Raw genomic sequence first — 9,056 nt, forward strand, 5'->3', positions numbered from 1 at the left:
TTAGCTCGGTGAGTCCAATCATCGCAAACCAAGGACAACATGTACGATGCTCTCCCTTGCTGGTAGAAGAGAGCTATATGTACACTCTGGACCGTGGCTTGAGACGATGCTTAGCATCGTGATTAAGATACATAAGAAAATGTACGATGCTCTCCCATTCTGGTAGGAGAGAGCTATATGCGGACTCTGGACCGTGGCTTGAGACGATGCTTAGCACCGCGATTAAGATAATCTAATTGATAAGAAAATCTGTATAAATCAAAATTTTAAAAGATCATAATTTTGTCTCAATTTGTAACTATTAAAATCTGTTCAAGCATAGAATTTAGTAGTTACCTTTTTAATCTTAAAATTCTCATATGTCTTCGAATTCTCGGGTGACTATACCAGATCGTTATCTTTTGATTTTAATGTCATATACTATATACTCAGTACCACATGCCATTCTTGGGTGTCGATACCAGAATATTTGCCTCCTTGGTGACAGGAAACCCCTTAAGTGTTGTGTCACCTTCTGTCCTCGGATGACATTACACTCCAGGGCTTTCCTGTCACAGAGTAGCGCGAGTGGAAAGTCAAACGCAACCACGAAACGGTACATGCATGTGCTAATCCCGCACGAAGATTTTGATTGGTTAAAAATCTGTATCTAAAATTATATGGAAAAATGTAACAGTAGAGTTTTATGAAAAATGAGACGTATTCAAATTTTATTTATTCAGTGCAACAGAGCTGTGGAAAACTGCCGGTCATGCCGGTGTAAAGACGAATAATGACCCGCATCGAATAATGACCGGGGGTCATTTTTCGACAGCGAAAAATGACCCGGTCATTATTCGACGTCGAAAAATGACCCTTTTGCCCGTAGAAAAAGTGTCACCATCCTAAAAATTTGCAGAACCCACGTGAAGAAAAAATGACCCCGTAGAAAAATGACTCCCTATGGATTTAAGCTGAAATTTTAGGGGGCAAAAAAAATTAGATAAAGAAGCATATTGGCCAAAATGCTCACCTGAGCTAATTGGGAATGAATTGATGTTATGTTGATCTCTTAACATTATACAATTATAGCTATATTTTAAGGTCAATGCGATGATTCATTATCTAAAGGAGGAAAAGATTTATCGAGCCTAAAGGGCTAGGTAAACATTGTTTTTGGATGTTGGAAATCATCGTATGACAGAAAAAAATCCAGCAGTATTATATTATTATATCCTCCGCTTGAAAAGCGGGGAGGGTATATAGTGATCGGGATGTCCGTCCGTCCGTCTGTTACACTTTGGGGTATCCATCTCTTATCCGCAACTGCTCTTGTATATAAAAAGATGTGTTTTTGAAACAGCTATGCCCCTGTATGGCAACATAGCGAAGATTAAACTTTTCTTAAATGCAATTTAAATATATTGGTACCCAAAGTAGGGTCTTCTCACAAGAAATGCAAATGCTAAATAGGAAAGCCCTAGCACCACTTGTTTAAAAGTAATGACTAAGGATAAGTTTTTGAAAGGTAGGCTCAAACTCTCAAAGGTAAAAGTTGATGGTTTCCTAAGAAAGGTTTAATGTAACAAGGATTACATATGTGAAGTATGAAAACCCTAGCCCTTACCGTTCAAAAGTTATGACCAAGGTTTTTTTCATAAGTAAGGAAATCTCCAATGTAAAGGTCAAAAGGTAAAAGTTTTTAGTATCCAATGAAAGGTCATGCCAAAAAAAACATATGTGAAGTATGAGAGTACTAGTATCTACCGTTTAAAGGTTATGGCCAAAGTAAAAACTTTGCATTTTTTTGTAAAATGGGGCAAACTCCAAGGTAAAGGTCAAAAGGTCAAATTTGGTAGTACCCAAAGTAAGGTCTTGTCACAAGGAATACACATATTAAATATAAAAGTCATAGCTCCAATAAATGAAAAGTTATGGTCAAGGTTAAAGTTTTTGCGGACAAACAGACCGCCAGATAGACAGCTAGACATACAGACGAAAACTATATACCCCCGAATCTTCGATTACGGGGACATAAAAGAAATGGTCTTCAATTAACTTTTCATATTATGATACAGTATAACGAAGACGTTATACAAAAATGAAAATGTTTGTTCCGATTTTCATATTAAATTCTCTGAAAAATATACTCAGAACTGCGTAAAAGGGTGGAGTAAAACAAGAATTAAGAAATGCAGTGAATACTGTGTGCTAAATCAAAAGGTTATGTATAGTTTTTGCATTAGAATGTGTATTTTACACTAGCCATAGCTTTACAGAACATATTTAAGTTGTTATACCCACCCCACCCCTTATTTATTTAGGAGGAAGTCGATTATCAACAAAAGCAACAACAAAAAACTATCCTACCTTTATTTTTCTATTAGGTGGGACTAAAAAAAGCTTAAAATATTCTACTATTCTGCTAATTTTCAACTGTTACTTTGCCACAGTACTTTCAAGTATACCCCCACCAACATTTAAAGTATGCTTTAATCATGGCGAAGTAAATCATGATATGATAGTACTTGTTTAAAGGCTTAACTTCATTTCAATATTTTATCTAGAGCCTCTTTCAATATTATTGAAAGGTATAGAGTTATATTTACATTTTTGCTTTTCATTATTTTTTTTTTGTTTTGATTTAACGTAATGTTCTTTTTTTTTGGGGGGGGGTATAAAAATTTCCTCCTCTTTCATTGTCAAATAGGATTTGCCAAACTTATACAAGCTTAAAGTTGAAATGAAGAAAAAAAATAAAATTTTCCTATTAAAGAGTATTTAAACCTGATTGTTGCATGGTTTGATTTCTAAAAACAAGTGGAATATCATTCTTTAAGCAAATATTATAAGGAAGAATATTAAAAAGAAATTTTATTTACTTGACAATTAAAGAATCTCTTTTCAAACACAATTTTAGCATTGAAAGACTACGTGAATCTTTTAATTATTTCATACGACTTTTTGTATTTTTCTGGTTACAGAAAATGTAAAAATTAGTTTCGCTGTAAAAAAGATATCAAACAGTGTATATTGTGAAAAAAATATTAAGAACTTTATCTTTTAATAAAGTTTATTCATACATTTAAAATTATGGAAAAGGTGTGCCTCTCTCTCTCTCTATCTCTCTCTCTCCATCGTGCGTTTGATCCATTTACATGTACCATCTTTGATTTTCTAGGTTTGCTCCTTTACCAGAGAAATAAAGATTAGTTGATTGATTGTTAATTGCTTAAAACTGATTTGTCAATATTTCGGCAGAGAGAAATTAGGAGCTTTATTACCCCTACGTGCTAAGAAGAACAAAGATCAAATCTATTCGAACAAATGCATGAATTACTCGAAGGAAGAACAATTATAATATACAGCACATTTTCCCTTTCACCTGTTATAAATTTTGCATCACTTTAAAAGGGGTCATTTTTCAATGGGGGTCAATTTTTTATAGGACTAACATATAAAATAATGACCCCTAGGACTCTTTTTCTACAAATAATGATTTTTTTTTTACGGGTGGGGGGTAATTTTTTGTCGTTGAAAAATGACCCCCGGTCATTATTCGATGGGGGTCATTATTCGTCTTTACACCGGCAAGACCGGCTTAATTTGGTCATGACCGACATAAATTGATTAAATGTCGGACCGCATGACTGATGTTAATTGTCCCGTCGAACAAAAAAAAAAAACAAAAACGCATAAATTAAATGCAATCGCGTGAAAGTTTTCGTAAACAATGCAATATTAATTAGAGGTGGAAGGCACGCCAGGATCTACGAGTGAAGCTGCTTGGTTCTCTGTCTATTAGGAAACCAGGCAAACTGGAACACGCCAAATCATGGCGTCATGGCCGATCAAGTTTACATCTGGCGCAAAACCAGGGCAAGCCCTTAAAAGAAAAAGTGAGGTGACGGTGAATAAGAATAACTATGAAAAAACCCGAAAAGACTGGAAAGATGGAAGTGATCATTGGTTGAAATCTGACGGAGAAAAAATGACATGCGACATCTGCATCAAGTTTGGGGTAGGCGATTGTAGGAATTTACAAAACTTTGTAACTGGGTCAACAAATTTCCGATTCTCAGGAATAATTGATCATGAAAATTCCCACTATCATCGTAAAGCAGTCGAACGCTATTATGCAAATGAGGATGTGCGTGAAAACAAACAATCTGAGGCACACAGAGCTATTGTGTCAATGAACCAATCCGTCAGAAAATCTTTAGAAATGAAGTTTAGAAATATACATGCTCTAATAAAAATGAATTTACCAATATCAGACTTTACTTGGATCAACTCTCTCGATGTCAGAAAAGGGCTAGAACACGGAACTACGTACAATAATCGTTGTGCGGCCACTGCCTTTTTGGAGTCGATTTCAGAAACAGTGAAATGTGAAGTTGTGGAGATTGTAAAAAACTCAAACTTTTTTTCCATTACAATGGATGGATCAACAGATAGTGGAACGATTGAACAAGAGACTATGTTTGTTAGATTTTCATGGGAAAATAGAATTGAAATTCCTATGCATTGGTGAGCCAAGGTCAACTTGTGCACAGGATTTGTTGACATTTGTTAAAGAGAAAATTGAAGAAAACCAGTTAACGGAACATATGAGCAAGTTAGTAGGATTTGGATGTGATGGAGCCTCTAACATGTTTGGACGTCACAACGGCCTCGTTTCACTTCTCAAAAAAGATTATGTTGAAATTTTGGGAGTGCACTGTTTGGCCCACAGGCTTGAGCTTGCCTTTAGAGATGGCCTTAAAGGAAATCGTCAATACACTCAGCTTTCTACGCTCCTCATAGGGCTTTACTATTTCTACAAAAACAGCGCTAAACAGAGGGAGAATCTAAGAGAATGCATGAAGGTTAGATATATAACATATTATTAGATTATCTGAGCCAAATATTTAAGAAGTCCTATGAAAGAATTTTAATGTTTACACATTAATATTTCCATTTTATTTTCAGGTATTAGGTGTTAAGGGTACTCTACCTCACCGTGTGAATGGAAGCAGGTGGCTCCCACACATGCAGCGTGCTCTTGAAACATTTTTTAGGTCTTACCCAGCCTTTGTTAGCCACCTACAGGACACCTCCCATTCAATTGCAAAGGCATCTGGACTGGCAAGATTACTTCTGTCTTCTTCAATCATCACTTTTGCTGTTCTCATGCAGGTAATTTACAATATAAACCTTACAGTCTTAAACCCATAAGTCTAAATTCATTGATTCAAATCATGTTCAAATCAAATCATGGTCAAATAAAAAAAAATCATGTTATCTAAAGTGTCCCTATCTATAATATAAGTAATCATTCTTTCAAAACAATGTGCAGGAAATTATCAGTCCATTGGTGATATTGTCTCTGACTCTCCAAAGACGGGACTTGACGATTGGGGATGCAAAGATAGCAATTGCTGCAACAGAAGATTTTCTCGAACAGTATGATGCCAAGTAAGTTGCACATTTTCTATTCAATATACCATAATTAATTTGTACAAGATCAGATGTAAACATAAACAAGAAAAGTTATTATAAATCACCTTTATTACATTAATGATATTATATATTTAATGTACTTGGAGCAACAGTGACAAGTTGAAGAAAATTGTGGAGGAAAAGGAGTATGCAGGGTATCAACTAAAGGGAAATGGCCTCAATGTAGAGACAACAATCAACAATGTTAAACAGCTCGTACTTCAGAAAATTGATGAACGATATTAGAGATCTTCATGATGAAATCCTCGATGCAACAACTATTGGGAATCTTAAGAACTGGCCAAGTGAAAATGATGAAGTTATGTACTGGTATCAAAGCAAGTTTTACAGGTTGTATTTTATTAACTTTTTCTGTGGTCTGAATTATAAAAGGTAGACATTTCACTTTGTTGATTTTTGTTTGTTGATATTTGATGAAAATTACTAATGCTTATCAGATACACGTTAGAAATAATTAGTATAGCTTGGAACTTATTAAAATATTTAAACTTTAAATTGAAATATTAATGTCAAATGGAACTACTGGAGCATTGAATTTTATTTTCTAATTTTTATTTAAAGGGAAAAAAGAGTACTCTTTGATTTAAAAATAAGTTTTAATACTTTCTTCCAACAGCTTATGGAGTACAGGATGTAAAAAGTCTGGCTGAAAGATTCAAGAAAACCTTGAAAAATGCTGGAGTAGATGGAGATAAGCTGTTAGAAGAATGGTAGATGCTGAAATGTCTCATCTACAGGAGGTATTAGGTTTTACATTTAAATTCTACTCTGGGATAAACTGCAAGAAAATTTATGACAGTCTATTATACCATGTGTATAGATAATTATAAAATTCATATGTAATGAAAGAAAAGGTGAGCTAGCTCACATACCCCACGCTCCCCCAAAACTTGACTGTGAAACACATAATGAAAGGCACAGCTAGTGCACTTTAAATACATAGTATAGATCAAAAAGGGCAATAATTGCAAAAAAATCTTATCAAAATGTCTTGCATATGAGGACATTTCAATGTAGAATGAAGTTTCTAGATAAATAATGGAATCAAAATTTCTTGGCATTATACAAATCCAAACATTAATTTGAAGTGGTTGGGGGGGGGGGGGAGAGAAATTTTCTTGAATAACAGGCAAAACTCTTTGGGATAAAGTAATAGAATATGTCCTAAATATCTGCATAGGCTGACGAAACTATGTACAACAGTTTAAGAGGAGTGGTGCTGACAAACTGTTCATCTGTATATTCAAAATATGGCCAAAAAGTCTAAGTTGGAAAGTGTGGAAATTCCCGGAAAAATAAAGGAATCGGAATTTCCTGGTAATATGCACATCTACATATTGTGTCCTAAATATCTGCACACTGTTCATCTCTATATAAAAGGTATGGCCAAAAACCTAAGTGTTTAGTGCGAAAAGTCCCCGAAAAAATAAAGGAATCGGAATTTCCTGGTAATATGCACATCTACATATTGTGTCCTATATATCTGCAAAGTTTAATGAAATTCTGTGCAGCAGTTTATGAGGAGTTGTGCTGACAAACTGTTCATCTCTATATTCAAGGTATGGCCAAAAACCTAAGTATTTAGTGCGGAAAGTCACGGAAAAAATAATGGAATCGGGAATATGCACATCTACATATTGTGTCCTAAATATCTGCAAAGTTTGACGAAATTCTGTGCAGCGGTTTATGAAGAGTAACTGAATTGCGCTAACAAACTGTTCATCTCTATATAAAAGGGATGGTCAAATGCCTAAGTTAAAAAGTGCCGAATGTCCCGGAAAAAAGTAATGGAATCAGAATTTCCTGGTAACATGCACATCTAAATATTGTGTCCTAGATACCTGCAAAGTTTGACGAAATTCTGTGCAGCGGTTTATGAGGAGTTGCGCTGACAAACTGTTCATCTCTATATTCAAGGTATGGCCAAATGCCTAAGTTAAATAGTGCAGAAATTCCCGGAAATAATAAAGGAATCGGAATTTCCTTGTAATATGCACATCTACACATTGTGTCCTAAATATCTGCAAAGTTTGACAAAATTCTGTGCAGCGGTTTATGAGGAGTTGAGCTGACAACCTGTTCATCTCTATATTCAAGGTATGGCCAAATGCCTAAGTTAAAAAGTGCGGAAATTCCCGGAAAAAATAATGGAATCGGAATTTCCTGGTAATGTGCACATCTACACATTGTGTCCTAAATACCTGCAAAGTTTGACGAAATTCTGTGCAGCGGTTTATGAGGAGTTGCGCTGACAAAAAAAGAGGACTGACTGACTGACTGACTGACTGACGGACTGACTGACGGGTCAAAAACATTATACCTCCCGCAACTAGTTGCGTGGGGTATAAATATTTTAGGTTTAAGAACTTTCGTTCATCTACATGGGAGGACATCCATGCTGTGTTTGGGGACAGTGGAGTTGTTAACATTCTCAACCTGCTGGATTTGGTTCATAGTCTTCCTCCAACCAGCGTCCTCAACGAAACAGGGTTCAATCAGATGAAGCTGATCAAAACAGACAGGCGGCAATCTGTCAGTGGGCGTCATCTGAATGATTTGATGATCATTCGACTTCAATCACCATCTATTGAAGAGTTTGATCCAAATCCAGCCATTGACAGATGGATGGTTAGTTAACAATAGTTGTAAAAAAAATAAAATGGATTAATCTAACTAGTTTATTTATGTCATAATTAGAGATCTATTACTATTGTTATATTAATCAAATTATTTTAATTTAAGCTTTACAATTTGTATTTTAGATTTCACCAACTAGACAAAGGAGAAGGTTTCACTACAGAAGAAACCCTACAAAGAAGTCCATTCCGAATGAAACAGAGATTCTGATTGAGAGTGAAAGTGAAGAAGAGGGAGAGAGTCAGAGAGAAAGTGATGAAAGAATCGAAGACGAGAGAGTGGGTGCAGAAGATGAGAGAGTGGGTACTGATCAAGAAAGTGACACAGAGTCCGAGTGTGAGCAAGATTTGGATGAAAATGACAGAATGATGAGAGAGGTTGTGAGAGAGCTAGAATTAGAGTATGAAAATGCTTAATTATTGAAAACTGTTACAATTGAATACACTTCTAAAACATGCAGTTTGTGTTTTATTTCATTTTTTAATAAATATTTAATTGTTAACATTCGGACAGGCTTAATTTCATTCGGACAGGCAAAGTTTGTGTACATGTCTGTCTGAATGATGGCTTTCAGGAAAAAATTTCCACAGCTCTGGTGCAATATTTTAAATCTGGAAATGAATTTTTAACTCGCTCATTTTTTAAATTTTGCTCTTTGTCCGAGATTAGAACATACCGTTTCGTGGTTGAGTTCGACTTTCCACTCGGCGGTCAGAGTTTTGACGCTGTTTACGGAGCTAAATGAAAACCAAGACATGGTTGTGTAGATGAATTATCGTAGAAGACAATGGTAATAAAAAGTTTGCCAGTGCATTTAATCTGAAAGTGTAAATGAGTGCGTTTCTGAGGTCTGGGGTATTCCGTATAATTCGGAGTTAGATACCTTGTTTTATTATAATTATACTTTACGTTAAAAATTTATTTTCAAAACAAGTGCC

The 9,056-nt window shown here is 35.2% G+C and overlaps 1 pseudogene; it reads left to right on the top strand.

Moving 5' to 3' along the window:
* The first annotated feature begins 3,926 nt into the window (after nucleotides 1-3,926).
* On the top strand, nucleotides 3,927-8,576 carry LOC134235422 (zinc finger protein 862-like; annotated as a pseudogene).
* Nucleotides 8,577-9,056: the final 480 nt, after the last annotated feature.

The sequence above is a fragment of the Saccostrea cucullata genome, unplaced genomic scaffold (genome assembly GCF_032062105.1).
Source record: "Saccostrea cucullata isolate Sc308-1 unplaced genomic scaffold, CSIRO_AGI_Scuc_v1 ctg3797, whole genome shotgun sequence".
Classification (NCBI taxonomy): Eukaryota; Metazoa; Mollusca; class Bivalvia; order Ostreida; family Ostreidae; genus Saccostrea; species Saccostrea cuccullata.